Genomic DNA, 17,056 nt, shown 5'->3' with positions numbered 1-17,056 from the left:
GTGTGTGGTTGTTCTGTAAAATTAACAAGGGCAGCAGCAAACAATGGCTAAGATAGGGGAGCACAGAGAAAACAATCTTGGGTTTCTGGGATATTGGCAGCAGCCAAGAAAGGAAGGGTAGAGGGATGGAAAAAAACCTTGCCTAAGTAAAATAGACAGACATATGAACTGTCTACAAATGTAAAGGTGGCCATTACACACAAACACACAGTTGATCAATTAATTTGCTCTAGCTGTTATTTTGATTCATCTAGGGTAGCAGGGATGAAACTGATGCGGTGCTGAGAAAGAAAAGGACAGTTCTCAGGGCAAAATTAGCCTTGTTGGCTGATTGGAACTTTGTCCCATGTTTCCCAAGCACACACTGGACTCTGATCTCAGCCTACCTTATCTTTGAAATGTGGTCTAGTATGTCAATCTAAGACAGTGAGATATTAGCATTAGATGTTTTCTTGCTCTGAAGGAGGTAATTAGATAGAGAGAGGCTGCCCTAGTGGCCTATGCCAAAGGGATAGTAAGGAAACATTTTACGAATTTTTAGCTTATTGAAACCATTGTAATAGTAAGAAAACTTTAATCAGTTACTGTAATTTCTAAATTAGAAATAACTGCCAATGAGGGTAGGTTTAGCTGTAATGACACCATACATTAATTTGCTACATTCACCATTCTCAAACTACTCAGATTTTTTTATATCCCTGTATTCTTTACAAATTACAAAAAATACAAAACTGAAATTTCAAAGATTATAGAAAAAAATTTTTAAATCTAAAAAATATTTTATAAGCTCCTTTAACTCACCCATTTGTTTTTTGTTTGTTTTTGGTTTTGAAGCCAACTCAGTAGTGCTCAGGGGTTACTCCTGGCTCTGTACTCAGAAAGCACTCCTGGCAGACTTGGGGGATCATATGGGTTGCTGGAGATCAAACATAGGTCAGTCCCAGGTCGTCTGCATGCAAGGCAAATGCCCTACCGCTGTGCTATCACTCTGGCCCATAACTCACTCAATTTTTATAATTCAAGGGCCATTGACTTTGAAGACCAGGAACTAGAAAATAAAACACGATTGCCTTACTTTATCTCCAGTTTCTATGTTTTTTTTCCTTCCCAGAACTATTTTAATATTCTCATAATTAAATTCCTGGCTCTCATTTTGATCATAGCTATTAGATCTTTGATATTTAAAAATTTTTTTTCTTTTGGGCCATACCCAGTGGTGCTCAGGGCTTATTCCTGGTTCTGCCCTAAGGAATCACTCCTAGCGGTGTTTGAGGGACCATATTGGGTGTTGATAATTGAACTTGGGCTGGCCACTTGCAAGGAAAGAACCCTACATGCTGTGCTATCTCTACCCAGCCCCATTGTTTAGATCTTGGTAGCTTCTAAGATTAAAATACAATTTCATAAATCCTTATGGTCCTTAATGTTTACAATCTCTTTTCTGGCCCTAATGTCTCCCAAACGTTGTGTTCCAACAGTAGGAAAATAATGGGAGCTATTTGAATGCATCTTGTTCCAGGTTTCACAAGAATGATTTTAGATAAATGCCTTAGCTTCTCTGGACTTATTTTTTTGAGGATTAAGTAAAATAATATCCAGAAAAATTATATCCTGGCATTTTGAACACAAGGCTCAACAAACAACATTGTTATTTTCTCTTTCTGGACTCTTCAATAATCCTCTTTGATCTGCCTCATTCCTGTTAATATGTAGGGCAAGTGTCACTTCCTCTGTTCATTGTTTTCTTGTTCTGTTAAGTAGAGATCATGCCTTCTGCCTTCTCCTCTTGTACTTAGTACCCACAATTTATGTCATCAATTATACCTCTTAGTTTCTTACTGATTTTGCTTCTGTCATGGAGCTCTTCACACCTTGAAGACTAGGACCACATATTAAGGATATAGTCCCTCATCTAGCACAAACGTTGGCATAGTAGACTCTGAGTTGACTGTTATTGACAGGAAAAGGATGATGAAGATTAGGGTTTTCATTGTTGCTCAACTCCTTTCCACAGGTGTGCATGTGTCTGTGGAGGTGAGGGTGGGAGGAAGAAGTGCTGGTGTCAGCTGGATTTCAGGCACAGTTGAGGTGGTCTCTGAGTATCTGGACACAAAAACCACAGAAAGAGATTGCAAATTCCTGCAGATGACTTCCCCATCCTCAAAAAGTGCCTTTCAGCATATTTCTATATGCTGGATTCAGCAGAAGAGGCCATTGCAGAGTGCCAGAGAAAGCAGATTCAGGGCTCATACCTTTCACCTGACAGATGCCTGATTTACTGTCTTGAGCACATTCAATTGCATCCTGCACCATATGAATTTTTGCATAGTGCTTTGAGTGAAGCTATAAGACAGAGCTAGAAGTTGAAGTGGCAAGGAACATTGACTTCATTTTCAAATGCTGCAATGTCTTCTTATTAGCAAACAAAGTTGGCCATGCAGCAGTACTAGCCTTTCATAAATCTCCTAAATAGATCTTGTTTATAATCTGATATAATTCCAGAATGTCCATAAAGATGATTAGAATATAGCACTTGGATACCTTGACACTAAGAAACCTATTTAAAATCGGCTCAAAACTGATTTTGAAAAATTGCAAGAAGGGAAATATGGAAAGTAGGAAAAATGTGCTACAAGGGAAAAAATGTGTGAGAGACTATCACTCTGTGAGAAAACTGTAATCAAATTCCTCAGTATCTCTAAAAAAATGATACTGGCACTTCAAAGTTTCTTAAATTGCTATTGAATCATGAGCCTGAAGAACAGTGTGCCAGTAGATAATAGCTATTACTTGGGAATAAAAAGTTGGAAATATCCAAGAGTAAGAATATTAAAGAATATTCAATTTCCTTCACAGTACAGTAATTTTATTTCATTAAAACAATTCTAATAAAAATTTTTTAATAACCTGGGAAATATGAAAGAAAAAGCATTCACTAAAACAGAAGGGAATTGAAATGAGTCCACAGGAGAAGCTCAAGTACAGAGAAGACCAACTACCAACACAATGTCACATTGTTATGACCAATGCCTCTTTGCTTAACATTTAGGACTAAAAGTTGCCTAGTAATTTATTAGCTATTTTGAACAATTCTTTGAGGGGAAGCAGGAGCCTTGGGAGAACAGATTCTCAGAAAAATAAGTTGCCAGGTCATCTGTTCCTGTTGGAGGATGTCTTCCAGATAAATGGTGGGACCTTGGAACCAATATGAAAGACTTTAGTTTCCTATTTTAGATGGGCGTTTATTTTAACTCCATCCTAACTTTTCTCCCTTCCTTTGAAACATTTAAGGTTTGGGTCAGGTATTGACAACATATAGGAGGAGCATGGCATGTTATTACTGAAGAGGAGGGAGTTCAAGGAGGGGACATAAGGAGATCCATCTTGAAATAAGGTTCCAACTAAGAAACCAATGGATTTAAGAACTGAGGAAATGAAACAATGGCTCCATTTGGCTCAGACTGAGGGATGAATTGAGGACAGTGTGCTTTAAAAATGATCCTGGGGTTTCTGCCTTAGAAGTATATTGCATTTGTTCTGTTTTTAAGAAAATGAGATGAAAGTTCCTGCAATTATGAGTTGGAAGAGATATCTATATTTGAAAAGATTAGTGCTGATTTTGAGTTTTTGGAAGCTATACTGGAAGGGAAAGTTTAGAGATATTTGTGAGCTATTTATGTCAATCTCACCTGGATTCCAAAATCCCAAACCAGGGTCTGTATATTTCTAGAGAGGGATATTAAAAGGAAAATAATTTCACTGCACCTGTGAGAATCCTTGCTATATTTCAATCAGACCTTTGTTTCTGAATTAAGACTTTATAACATAACAAACAAACAGAAGCAACTACTAATCTTACAAAATTTTATGAGTAGTGAACATGGAATAAAGAAATCTGTACTGGCAGATTAATTAGACAGAAGTTTGTAAATACCTCTGATCCTTAAAAATTGTAGGAGATTGTGGGCAACTGACTCAAAAGAAGTTTTTTGAAATGCTGTAATGTTTCAGGTCCTGTTCTAGACAATAAGAATAAAATAGCCAATAGAAACTATATAATAGTACATTTTGACATGCAGTAACCTCAAGGACTTTGTCTGATGAGAAATTCACTTTCTAAAAGATAAAGAGGGAAAAGAGCATGATGTTCTCAAATTGATTGTTTTCAATCGAAATAAATGATCATTTTTTTCAAGGAGTCTGGAGATGAGAAGAAACCCTGGAAAAACAAGGCACAAAATGGAACATATCTAGGGTGGACCCAGCTAATCTCTACTTAGAATATCTGTGCTTCATATATTCAAATAATTAAAAATTAAAAATTGATGAAGAGAACTTAGAATTATTTTTAAACTATCAAGTGGAAATTGCTCAATTGAGAAATCCAGAACCAAGAAGAGCAAAGAATTACAGAGTTAAAAGACTTGTAATGGTCAAAATTACCGTAAAATACCATTGCCAAAGAAGACATTTAAATAGAAATGTGAAAATATGTTTTATTGAACATCTAAAGTACCTTATGTATATTGCACATAGACATTTATTTATGAGTAAAAATTACTAGAGATAAATAATAACCCAAGAAAAATTTGTTAAAAATTTTTGGGGAGGGCCATAGTCAGTGATGCATGGGTTTTATTCCTGACTCTGTGCTCTGGAATCACCCCTGGAGGAACTTAGGGAACCATATAAGGTGTTAAAGATCAAACCTGGTTTGACTGTATAAAAGGCCTTACCCACTGGACTTATCTCTTTGGACCCTCGAGGAAAATTTTAAAACCTGAAATGCGTATCTTAGAAAAGAAGACTTAAAAAAATTATGTAAGCAACTGCATTAGTAAGTTAGAAAATCCTAAAGAATTAGAAAAGGAAATAACCACAAGACATCTAAGATATAAAAAAAAGTTTACTAGAGAATATAAATATATTGAATTGTTGGGTTTGGGCTAGATTAATAAAGTTGATAAATCTCTGGCTAATGTAGAAAGATAAAAAGTTGTAATTTACCAATATCTTAAGTTGGATCTATTACCAGAACTCCTATAGGTGCTCAGCATTAGGTAAGATTATAAAAAATTTTTATGCTAATTTATCTTAGAAATTAGATCAAACAAGTATATTCCTAGAATTAGAAACTTTTCGAATTGATACAGAAAATAGAACATATGGACAATAGTTTCAATGTTGACTCAGTAAATTTTGATCAGTGAAAATTCTCATTCATATAATGTCTCTGGAAAAATTATCTTCAAATTTAAGTAAAATCAGGATTAACTCAACTCTTTCATAAAAAGAAATTATTTCCAAGCCACTTTATGTTGGATTACTGGTCCCAGCTTAATCAATATTCCTATTCCACTTTGCAGGTGTGATCTGGTGATGAGATTATTGGATTAGTCCCTACTTGGTAGTCCTCTTCCACCCAGGGTGGGGCCTGTTTTCTTTTTTCTTTTTTTTTTTTTTCTTTAAGCCTACAGCACCCGGTATTCCCAGGCAGTCTTCCAGCCAAGTACTAACCAGGCCCGACCCTGCTTAGCTTCCGATATCAGATGAGATTGGGCGCGTTCAGGGTGGTATGGAGGCCTGGTTTTTGTCAATAAAAGCAGAGGTCTGAGGAAGGCAGATTGCTCATTCTTCAGACTTCTTCCACTAAACTGCCTTCCTTCTTAGGAGTAGAAGGCTTGTGTGGTGAGATTTCTTGCATGAGTGCTGGATTTCCTAACTCATTTTGGTACCTTTGTACTTTGTGTATTATATCCTGCATCAACATTTGCTTCCAGATTCACATTTTACCAGATCCTTGTTTTAGAGCCTGAAGCTCCTATTATAACTTTATGAGGTATCATAACCATTCTCCAAAGACTTGACAAGAACTTTATAATAAAGGAAATTAAAAACCAAAATGCTTTATGAAAATAAAAATACAAATGTAAACCAAACTGAACAGTCAATAATATCCCATGGACAAATTGACTGTATTTAGGAATAAAAAGTTGACTCAATATTCCAATTTAATAAATGTACGTATTTGAGAATAGAAGAGGAGAATACCCCAAAGCATTCTCTCAAGAGATGCAGAAATAAATTAACAAAGTATACCACTTTCAAAACATTTTATTTTCATTTGAGTAAAACACAAATACCATAAAACTTACTAATACTGTTTTTTAGTACATTAATTACTTTAATCCTCACAAGACCCTAAGAGGTAGGTAGTCTTATTTCTACAATTACATAGATATAGAAAGTAAGTCATAAAATGATTAAGAAATTTGCTTAAATTCACACAGCTGGCAAAGTGGCAGAACCATTATTTATATCCAGGAAATCTCTTGTAGAGTCTGTCCTTTAGCCATTAAGCTCTGTTTACTGCAATCAATTCAAGCAACCTTCCCAGATGGGAACATAGGGATGTGGGCAGGGAGAAGAAAGAGACCCTCCTCTGGAGGGTCCACATACTAAGGCATAAGCTTGCATTGGATGTGGAGGTTGGAGAAAAGCAAAGAGGAAGAAATAATAGCTCTTCCAACCAGCAATTCATATGCTGCTGGGAAATGTGCCCGTGTGCTCAGGAAAGGAGATGAATTTAGGTACCAATTAGGGTTCCCTCCAAGCTTTCTAAAAACCAGCAAGTGTTGGGGCAGCATGACCAGAGGCACTAACCTTAATTTTCAAGGGCATCTGATCAGAGGAGATGCAATGAATGGCTCCCAATGGATTCTCAGGACGGAAGCTCTTTCTGCACCTCTGAGCACCACCCCCATCCATCCACCCAACACTCTTGTGGCTGAGTAAAAAAAAAGTTGGAGGTTTTCCCAATAAATTAAGAAACCAAAAGAGTAGTTGCACACAAATTCCTTCCAATGCATAGAAGCCAAGGAAAGGAATGGAGCTTGGGACAGCTTTGGGAGCCAAACTTCACTGGAGATTTGCTCCCACAAGGATTGACTGGCACAGCCCTAGAAGTCAGCACTTGATTTATTGCCTCATGCAGGGCATTTCGTCCTCAAACTCCCCTTGAAATCACTTCTCTCACTATCACGTCACACCAACTAAAGAATATGACCAGAGAGAAATGTTGGATGGGTCTTTGGTGGTGTAAGAAAAGTTGACTTGCTTTCTTTCCTCCACTTGTAGGAAGAAGCTTTCCTGTATGGGTACTTCTCCCTCCTTTCAGATCACAGAAGAGGCTGTTCTTTACAGAGCAGCAGATAGGCACCTCAAGTAGGGCTCAGGGTCTGTTTGTTGGGGAGCTATGGTCAATGCCATTTCTTTGAAACATCGTTGGATTGGGTGATAGATTGCAGGGCTCAAATAAAGGAGGTAAGACATGATTCTGATGTGAACTCAATATAGTTGGGACATACACATCAGGGATATAGAAACAACAGTTGATAACTGGTTGGGACAGAAATCAATTAGGATGGTGGCAGTTAGTATGACTAAGGTTGTGAATTTATTAGTTACAGTTAAAAGGCCATACTGTGTTCACCCCAGGTTGTTCTGCCAGGCATCTCAGGGCATCAAAAATAAGTCATGTCCCCTATTGATCAAAGGAGACAATACTGGTTTTGTTTATCTTCAACTCAACTTCAATTCTTATTGGAGTTACCTCCAGTACCTCTGAAATATTCACCTCCACCAGGAGCAAAAAGGGGCCAGTAAGTATGTTTATCCCACCAGCTCCTTTATGTTTCTATTCCCATACCTGTAGATTTCCTAATAGCTTTGCCCCTTACAGACATTTAATTCCTTTTTATTTTTCACTTGGGCTCAGCCATTGGTCTCTTGGGTGCCTCACTTCAGCCCCTCACACTCGCCACTTCATCTCTCTTGGGGTAACCATTGTGTGCACAACTACACTCAGTCCCCAAATTGTGCCATTCAAGGCATGCATTTTCACAGCACATATGTGAGAGGCATGCCTGGAATGCCATCACATAGAATTCCAGGTAAAGTGAGCGACTCTGCTCTGTTATAGCCATGGTACATGCATGTGAGCCTGGAGTGCTAGTAGTTGAGAATTGTTTTCCTTTAATATTTTTATACACAACTATTATTTTGGTGAGGCCACCATCTTTTTTATCATCTCTTGAAATGACTCTTTCTCATCTTTCTGGAAGTATTAATTATAATTTCCAGACCTGTGACAAGAGTGGAAGACACTTTACTTACTCATGATTCCCAGAGGGAGGAGCATGAGACCCAGGACCTGCCAATCAGAATTCTTCCCTGGGATTTTCTATGCACACATCTGAAGAAAGAAGCTCTATTTTTACTATGGTGTTGCTAATCTAGACCAAGGAGAGGGGTGAGGGAGGGAGAAAGGGAGAGGGGTGAGAGAGAGAGAGAGAGAGAGAGAGAGAGAGAGAGAGAGAGAGAGAGAGAGAGAGAAAAGGAGAGGGGTGAGAGAGAGAGAGAGAGTATAATCATAGTATTTGAATCCTGAAAATATCTGTGGACTATCCAATCATGAAATCATTTATCTCTAGTTTTGCTCAAGGTTATTTTAGTTGACTTTCTGTCTCTTGCAGAAGACCCTGGAGAATAAAAAAAAATATTGACATACATGGGATCTGCAACAGGAACCATGAAAGCACATTATTTTATAAGTCATAACATGTGGGGCTGCTGCAAAACTCAGGGGAGGAGGAGGTCCCTGGTCAGGATTTTAAATGGTTACACCAACTTATTTGAAACAGCAGCCTCCCACCTCTGCCCAGAAAATTGGCAGCAAACAGCCTTTGCAGATGGAGTGAAAGTATTCAAGCCATCTGGGGTTATAACCCCATCCTGGATTCTGGGGGTTTAAAGACTAGCATCCTTGCTACTCTGGAGTCTGACTAACATTTTTTTTAAACCCAAGTAAAAACTCTGTGTATGTCTGTGTGGAGAGAAAGAGGAGGGAAAGAGGACAAAGCAGGACAAACCATCTCTGCTTTTTTTTTTTTCTTTTTTTTCAGTGAGCTAAAAGAAATGGAGAAGAGCACACTGCTGAGGGCACCGGGACTGACGCACCGGTTGCCATGGTTCCCCAGGCACACGCTGCCTTGCTGAGATCTCTGCACCTGTACCTGCAAATATCACTGGCAGGAAGCGTATTTCCGTGAGGAAAGGTAGTTAGTCACGGATTAAGAGCACAGAAGCGCATTCTGCTGACCCAGTGCCATGCGTCTCCCTAGGTCTAAGAGGAACACTTTGCTTCTGTGCTGGGGTAGAGTTCAAGGTCATTCAAGAGCATCCCCCCCCCCCAAAAAAAAAAAAGCAGGGCCATCAGGTCCCTGCAGGAGGACAGGGAGGGTGGAGATGATCTCGCCCTTCAGAAGCAGAAGGCAGACAGCAGCGGCTGAAGAAATAGCTTGCAGGAAGAGTGAATCATAAAGAATACTGCCGGACTGCATTGGCAAGCCACTTGTGGGGGAGGAAAGTGACTTGCAGATATTTCAGTGTGTGTGTGTGTGTGTGTGTGTGTGTGTGTGTGTGTGTGCTTGGTAATAGGAAATGCCAGGATGCTGGAGGTAGCAATCAGACAGTGCCCCAAGGGGGTGTCTCCCTTGCCAGCACCTATATGGTTGTTCAGGTCTAAGTTCTGACTTTTTCTTGACGCTTTTTCCCTCCCTCACTCTTGCATTTGACTCTAAGGACTTCTCCTTGGAAATTAAGTGGCCTCTTAGACTTGCCTTTCAATGGGAGAGGCTATGGTTCTACAGGAGAGACAATGACTCTATGGCTTGACCAAGGCTCTATGGGAGAATCAATGGGTCTATGGCTTGACCAGCTCAGTGGCTCCCTTTTGTCTTCAGAACTGTCACCCAGGTTCTCCATGGACTTCCTGCTTTCTTTCCACTTTCTTCTCAGTCTCCACTACATCACATACTGAGTTTCAGTTAGATGCAGCCAGGCTATTCCTTCTATATTTGTTTTTGCTTTTCCAAGCATATCATTTATTTAATTTTATGTGGAATGTTTCTTTGTTACTTTATCGAGGTTATGCTGGTTTCTGAGACTAGAAATGCTTATTCATTTATGGGTATGGTGCTACCATGCTATGTTCACACCAGACCCAGTATTCCTCTACCTACCACTGTCCCTTGGACACCCTTGACCACTTCAGTTCACTCTCCACTTCTTTGTTGTTGTTTTTTTTTGTTCTCTTGTCAGATTGTTTTCATTTAATACTTATTTTTCTTCTCTATATCCCACATGAGTGATGTCATCTTTAATTGTCTTTTTACATCTGACTAATTTTGCTTGGCCTAACTTTATCCCTTCCCATCCATGTTTTCAGAAAATGCAAAATGTCATCTTTTCCTATAGTACAGGAGTAGTATTTCATTGAGTATGTGCATGGAAATATGTATACATGAATACATACTTGTGTTTATAAATATATATACTATAAAATATGTATAACTAAGTAACTAAGTGAATATATGTATGTGCTTTGTGTATGTATGCATGCACTTTGTATGTATATGTATATGTATGTAATTTGTCCATTAACCTGTCATTGGTTATTTGTACTGTTCACATATTGGTTATTTTAAGTAATTCTACAAGACCATAGAGGTGAATATATAATTTTGAATGAGTGTTTTTATACTCTTTGGATAGGTTCCAAGGAATAGAATTGCTGAATCATAAACTAGATCTGTTTTTAAAAAATCTTCAATTTACATGGAGACTGACATAGAGTAGATAGACTTTTTTGGGGGGGAGTCACATCTGGCAGCTCCTGGCTCTATGCTCAGAAATCACTCCTGGCAGGCTCAGGGGACCATATGGAATGCCGGAATTCAAACCACTGACCTTCTGCATGAAAGGCAAACGCCTTACCTCCATGCTATCTCTCCGGTCCCAATAGACTTTTAATATTTTGAAATCTCTTCACACAATTTTTTATAGAAATGGAACCAATGTACTTTTCTACCAGCAGTGAGTGAGGATGTCTTTTTCTCAATTGCTTCAGTAGCACTGGTTGTTTCTGGCCTTTTTATATATAAGCCATTCTTAGAGGTGTGATGTGGTAATTCAATGTTTTGATCTGCATTTCCCTGATAATCAATTATGTTGAACATTTTTATCATGTGCCTGTTGGCCATCTGTATGTCTTCTTAGTGAAGTGTCTCTTCAGCTGTTCTCCCTATTCTTGATGGTATTTCTTGTTTTCTTGTTGGGTTTTGTGATCTTCCTATATTGTTAACAGCTGGACTCCTCCAAGGCACAAATCTTTGGAAATTTGCTCATGGTTACTCTCACTTTTTCCTTAGCAGACATATTTTGTGAACATCTTGAGGGAAAGACAGGACCTATTCATCTTTGTAGCGTGCTTACATTTTAAGCTGCTTCTTTATATTGGGTGCTCCATTAATTAGTATTTTTGATAAGTGAGTGAATAAGTGATAATGGATGAATGCATATTTGGGGATAAATTTTTATGGGATAATTTAAGAAATAAGGCATAGTCATAACTTTCATAAACCTAAAATGATCACATGTCAAATATTTTAATTAATTAATTAGTGAGGAAACTAGTAAGATGTGACAACCAGTTCCAATTAGGAGAATTATACATATATAGACAAAAAAAAGATAGCTCAAAGTGAAGTTACAGTAGATCTAAAATAGGCTTAGGAGGGGGAATGGAAAACCAGATGTCCATTGCCTTTTCAATGGAAAACAAAATTCATGTGCAAGGCAAACACTCTACCCACTATACTGTCTCTTTGGCCAATAAATGTAATCTGAGCTCATAGTGTCCTGGAACCACAGCCTATTAGACTATTTCTTAAATAATTCCAGAACAATTCTCCAATTCTAATGTACAAATACCAGGCACAGAACTTTGGTCTGATGTCTCCTCTAGAGGAAGGCTTTTCCCAATCAAAATGTATTTGACGTAAAACCCAGAAATTGCAGGTTCACCACACACTGCCTAGTGGTTTCCCCACCCTGCCAGACAGATTTACAGAGCTTCTACAAAGTGAGGGTGCAACAGACTTATTCCTATAAAGTAAAATGTGCACATTTGTTACTTTAGTCATCCATCAAACACATTTGGAACATTTAATATGTGACCCTCTTTTAGTAGGGATGGGAGATCTTTATTTATTTGGCACTAAGACAGTAAATGGGAACAAATTGTAATCTCAGTAAATATTTCAAGCAGTATGCATAGAACTTGTCATGGGCCCTTTGGCAGTAATTCAGACATCTGTGATTCAACCCGAGTGAGAAGGGAAAAGGAGCATTAAAGGAAATTGGAGGGACAGATCTGGGGGAGATGAAGGAATAGCTTCATCTGCACATCCTCTTTCTGCATGGGGTGCTTCATCTGCACACCCTTTTTCTGCATGGCAAGAATAAACTATGTGAGCTTCCCTTCAAACTGGTATTCTGAAGGACAGATACTTAGACCACTGCTGCCTGGCTAGATTGCAACTGGGACCACTCAAAGGGCCACTTGTATATCTCAGGGCACAGCCAGCAGAAGGACGCCCCCTACAGGGAAGACAAGATATCAGGCACTGAAGCAAGATTAGCAAGCAAGAAGATATATGCATTTCAACTTCCAGCTAAAGAACCATTTCCTGTTAGAGGGGCACTTCCGGCCAAAGAATCACTGCCCTTTCTCCCCATCTTCTGGCATGGATCAACACCATGTCCATGCACCACTGGCTTTTTTCCTCTACTCCTGTTTTGCCGTCAACCTAAAGAGAAAAGCAAGTTGTGTGGACTAGAGTCATGTAGTCCTGCCTCCTTCCAGCTGTTTTCCAGCTGAGTTTTCCCAACCTGAGATGCACATTAGAAATCCCCGTGGGGCTGGCTAAAAGCACTACCCAGAGTGGCACAGGGTGGGAAAGAGTCAAAGCTCCCAGCTACAGCCAGGGCTGTGAGCTGGCTCTCTTTCTTGTTAGTGCCACACACAGATTACCCCCACTAAGATGAAAAGAGAAAGACAGCTTTAATACTGGAGGCTCTCAAGTGAATAGGACAGTGTTTGTAAATCCCAGACTCGAACAATACAACACAACCCCAATGGGAAGAGAGTTATGAAGAAATTGGACAACAGCATTATCACAGAACTCAAGATCAGGTGCAATTATTGGTTTAAAAAAAAAAGAGGTGTCTTGTATGCACCCAATCAACTGAGATCTCTGGGTAGAGATTCCAAATCAAAAATCAACATAGGTCTCCTGCAATGCTAGTCATTCTACAAATATGCACACTCCCCCCCAAAAAATCAAGTAACCTGATGATTTTGTTCCAGCTAGGGAACCAATGTTACATGAGTGTTACTCTAGCCGGAAATGGATTCTTTGTCCAAAGACATTGCTTCCAGCTGTTCCTGCCCTTCTCTGGAATTCAACAACTGGTGGCCCAAGAAGCAAAGCAAAATTCTGGCTCCTGCCTCCTGTCTTCCCTGCCTGTTTCTCCCTGCCAAGACCCTCTTTATCCCAATATGCTGCCAAAAAGAGAGTGTTGACCATATACCCATATTCATTTTGTTTTCTTTTCCACTACTCCTTAGCAATGGGAAGATTGGATGTGGGTGGAGATTCTTTTCATTAAACTAGTTTGTTTTTTTCTTGTTAACTGTTTACTGTACCTTTAGTCAAAGAGATCAAGAAGAGGAGATGAAGAAGAGGAAATGAGACTTATGATTGTATCCTTGTCATTTCTAATTTCACCTTCTCTTTTCACTAACTTTCTAAACATTTTCCTCTTTGTCAGTTTCTTCATGGTTTTTTCTGACCTTACCTTATTGAAGTGACAAGAACTGTGATGAGTGTCGAAAAAAAAAAAGTAAGTTTACTTTCTACTACCAAAATTAATTAGTAAGATTAGTTTTCTAATTTTTTTTTAGCGAGAGGTTTTTTGCATAAATTTTATAAAAATTTGTCATGTGCAAGTGTGTGTCCCTTTTGTATGTTTGGTTTTTGGTTTATGTTTTGTTTGTTTGTTTGTTTGTTTTGGGGCCACACCAGGCAGTGCTAGGGGTTATCCTGGCTCTGTTCTCAGAAGTTGCTTCTAGCTCAGGGGATCATATGGGATGCCAGGGATCGAACCAGGTCCATCCTGGGTCAGCTGCATGTAAGGCAAATGTCCTACCTCTGTGCTACCACTCAGGCCCCTGAACATTTGATTTTGATGTACTTTAGGGAAAACAAGAGTCCTTCAGTGCAGAAGGCATGCATATGAGTTTATGTTTGAAATGGGAAACTAATAATTCATAAATTATAATTTATAATAGAATAACATTATATCACTTTATTAATAATATTAATCTTAGTGAGGGAAAGTTGGGCCACACTCCATGATACTCTGGGTATCAAACCCAGGATAGTTTGCAAAGTAAGCACCTTTACCATTTAAAATGACACTTTCCTTTTTCCTTTGGTTTTGAAAGGCCACAAGCAGCAATGCTCAGGGCTTACCCTAGTTCTGAGCTCAGGGACTACTCCTGGAAGAGCTCAGAGGCTCATACGGGGTGCCAGGGATTAAATTTGAGTTGGCTGGATGCAAAGAAAGCACTTTAACCACTGTACTCTTTTGCTGGCCCTGAAATGACATTTTTCAATTATTATTAATCAAAGAAAGTAGTAAATTTGGCAACCTGTTATGACTTATTTCCTGTAATATGCTGGGAGCTGGGAGTACTTCTCACACATAGCATCCAGTTTCTTTATTTTTTTTTTACAAAATTTAAATAATTCCCTTGAGATAATCTTTCCATTTTACAGAGAAAGAAGCAGAGACCCAGAAAAAGTGAGTAGGGGCTGGAGTATGTAAGTGCCTTGCATGTGGCCAACACAAGTTCAATTATCAGCATCCCATATGGTTCCATAGACACAGCCATGAGTAATTCCTGAGTGCAGAACCAGGAATAAGGCCTGCACATCACTGGGTGTGGTTCAAACCCCTTACCCCATCCCCATTTCCCTAAAAGAAAACATGAGTAGCTTATTTAAATAAAAGACCCAGTAGCAAAAAGACAATACAAATAGAAACCAGTCTGACTGTATAAAGCAGAACTTTAACCTTGCCTTCTACAGAATAAATACTAAGCAAATCTAGAATTATATCATCTGACCATTTTGGATAAGAAAGAATCTGTAGGACTCTTTTTTCTTATCAAAGATAAGAAAATAATAAAAAAATATAATAAAATTATAAAAGATAAGTTTAACCAGTGACTACAAGCAGTCTTGTTATCTGCAAGGAGCAAATTCCAATCTCAATGAAATATTTCAGGTAGTGTGTATCAATCTTACTCCTAATCTTAAGCAGAACTACAGAGATGTCTGCAGATATGCACTCAAAGCTGTGATTTGACTCTCCCTAAATTCTGAGCTTCTGAGTTTGTTCAGATATGACGCAGCATATTATGTTACAATGGTATTTAATATAGCATTTATATGTAATTACATATGGTATGTGTTAGTTTGTATCATGCATTCATTCTTATTGCATAATATAAACACATGCATTCAGATATCTTGTATATAATGTTATGTTACACAGTACATGTGATTATGGTTCTATTAAAGAATATGATTTTTAAGGAATAGACTTACAAAATCATATGAACTTGTAAGTCTAAAATCTGTAAGGCAGGCTAGAAAGTGAGAGGGCCAGGATGACCCTGCCATCTTGAATCTGAAGGCATTTGGAGATCCATTTCCTTCTTAAATCCAGTCTTTTAACTTTAGGTCCCCAATTGATTGAATGAGATCCACTCAGATTATATAGCCTACAATCTGCTTTCCCCAAATTCTACTGATTTAAGTCAACCACATCTAAAGATCACTTTACAGAGACATCTAGATAGATTTGCTGGACCATACAAGTGAGGACAGGTGAGCCATGATGACACATTAAATTGACCATCACAAAATCTAACAGGGAAACAAAATCTGCATTCCATTGTTACCTAAAGAAGAAATCCAGCTATTTTTTTCCCAAATTTTTGTTTAAAGAAACATGACTTTCAAAGTTATTGATAATTGAGTTTTAGGCATATAATTTTTTCAACCCAATTCTACCACTGATGTCAAATCCCATCACCAGTGATTCCATATTCCATCATTCCCAACCCCCCACCCTCATTCTGTCACCTTGACAAGCACATTACAAATTTCGGTGCTTGCATTTTAGATCTCATGTTTTTAGTGTTGTTGAGTCTGTGCTTTGGAGGTAGAGCTGGACCACTCTCCCAACTCCCCAATATAACCAACATCCTGGTCTCTGTTTTCTCATTGCTTCTTTTTTTCATCGTTTTTCTTCCTGCCTTGAATTCTTTCCTTCTCTGTCCTTCTCCTCCCTAAACTCTGCCTCCACCCTCATTTATTCTTGAGGGAGGAAATCACATAGAGGGGAACCACTCTAGTCTAGCTGCTAGAGGAGGAGATGATGCTGGGAGAGAAGGGGCTGGGTTAGACCGGTGCTTCACCTCCAACTGAGAGCTACTTCCTATTGAGGGCAGTTACTGCCTCCTCACTCAGCAAGAGGGGCACTTAGTTTATTTTGTTCACAGCTTGGGCCCTTAATACCAACTTTCGAATCACAGGAAAGGCCCTGATCTGTATTTTGTTATGAAGTGAGCATTGTAGATAATAATAAAGCCCTCATGCAGTCTTTATTTATTTCTCATATACATATGGAACTCTCTGACATGCTGTGTGACCTGAAGTAAACATGAAGGCCTCACAGGCCAAACTCACAAAACTACAAACACAAATATAGGGCAGGCTTCAAAGAGAAGCACGTAAGAAAGAACTCAGGGACTGAGCATCACTATTACTATGGACTAAACTGTATTACTGAAAAAATTTACAAGTCTCTGGACTTCAATGGGACTGGATTTGAAAATGGTGCCCTTAGGAGGTAATGAAGACTGACTGAGATCAAGAGAAGTTATCCTCATCTGAGAAAATTTCCTTCTGGAGCAGCACGTGGTCTTTACTGTGTTATTCTCTCTCTCTCTCTCTCTCTCTCTCTCTCTCTCTCTCTCTCTCTCTCTCTCATTCCTCATAATTTTTAGATAAAACTGTTT

The 17,056-nt window shown here is 38.7% G+C and overlaps 1 pseudogene; it reads right to left on the bottom strand.

Annotated features, from left to right (window-relative positions):
* Positions 1–5,468: 5,468 nt before the first annotated feature.
* LOC126016814 (uncharacterized) lies at positions 5,469–5,583 on the bottom strand (annotated as a pseudogene).
* Between the last annotated feature and the right edge of the window lie 11,473 nt (positions 5,584–17,056).

This window comes from Suncus etruscus, chromosome 8 (genome assembly GCF_024139225.1).
Source record: "Suncus etruscus isolate mSunEtr1 chromosome 8, mSunEtr1.pri.cur, whole genome shotgun sequence".
Classification (NCBI taxonomy): domain Eukaryota; kingdom Metazoa; phylum Chordata; class Mammalia; order Eulipotyphla; family Soricidae; genus Suncus; species Suncus etruscus.
The sequence above is the reverse complement of the archived record's forward strand: the minus strand, read 5'-3'. Positions and strand labels throughout refer to the sequence as shown.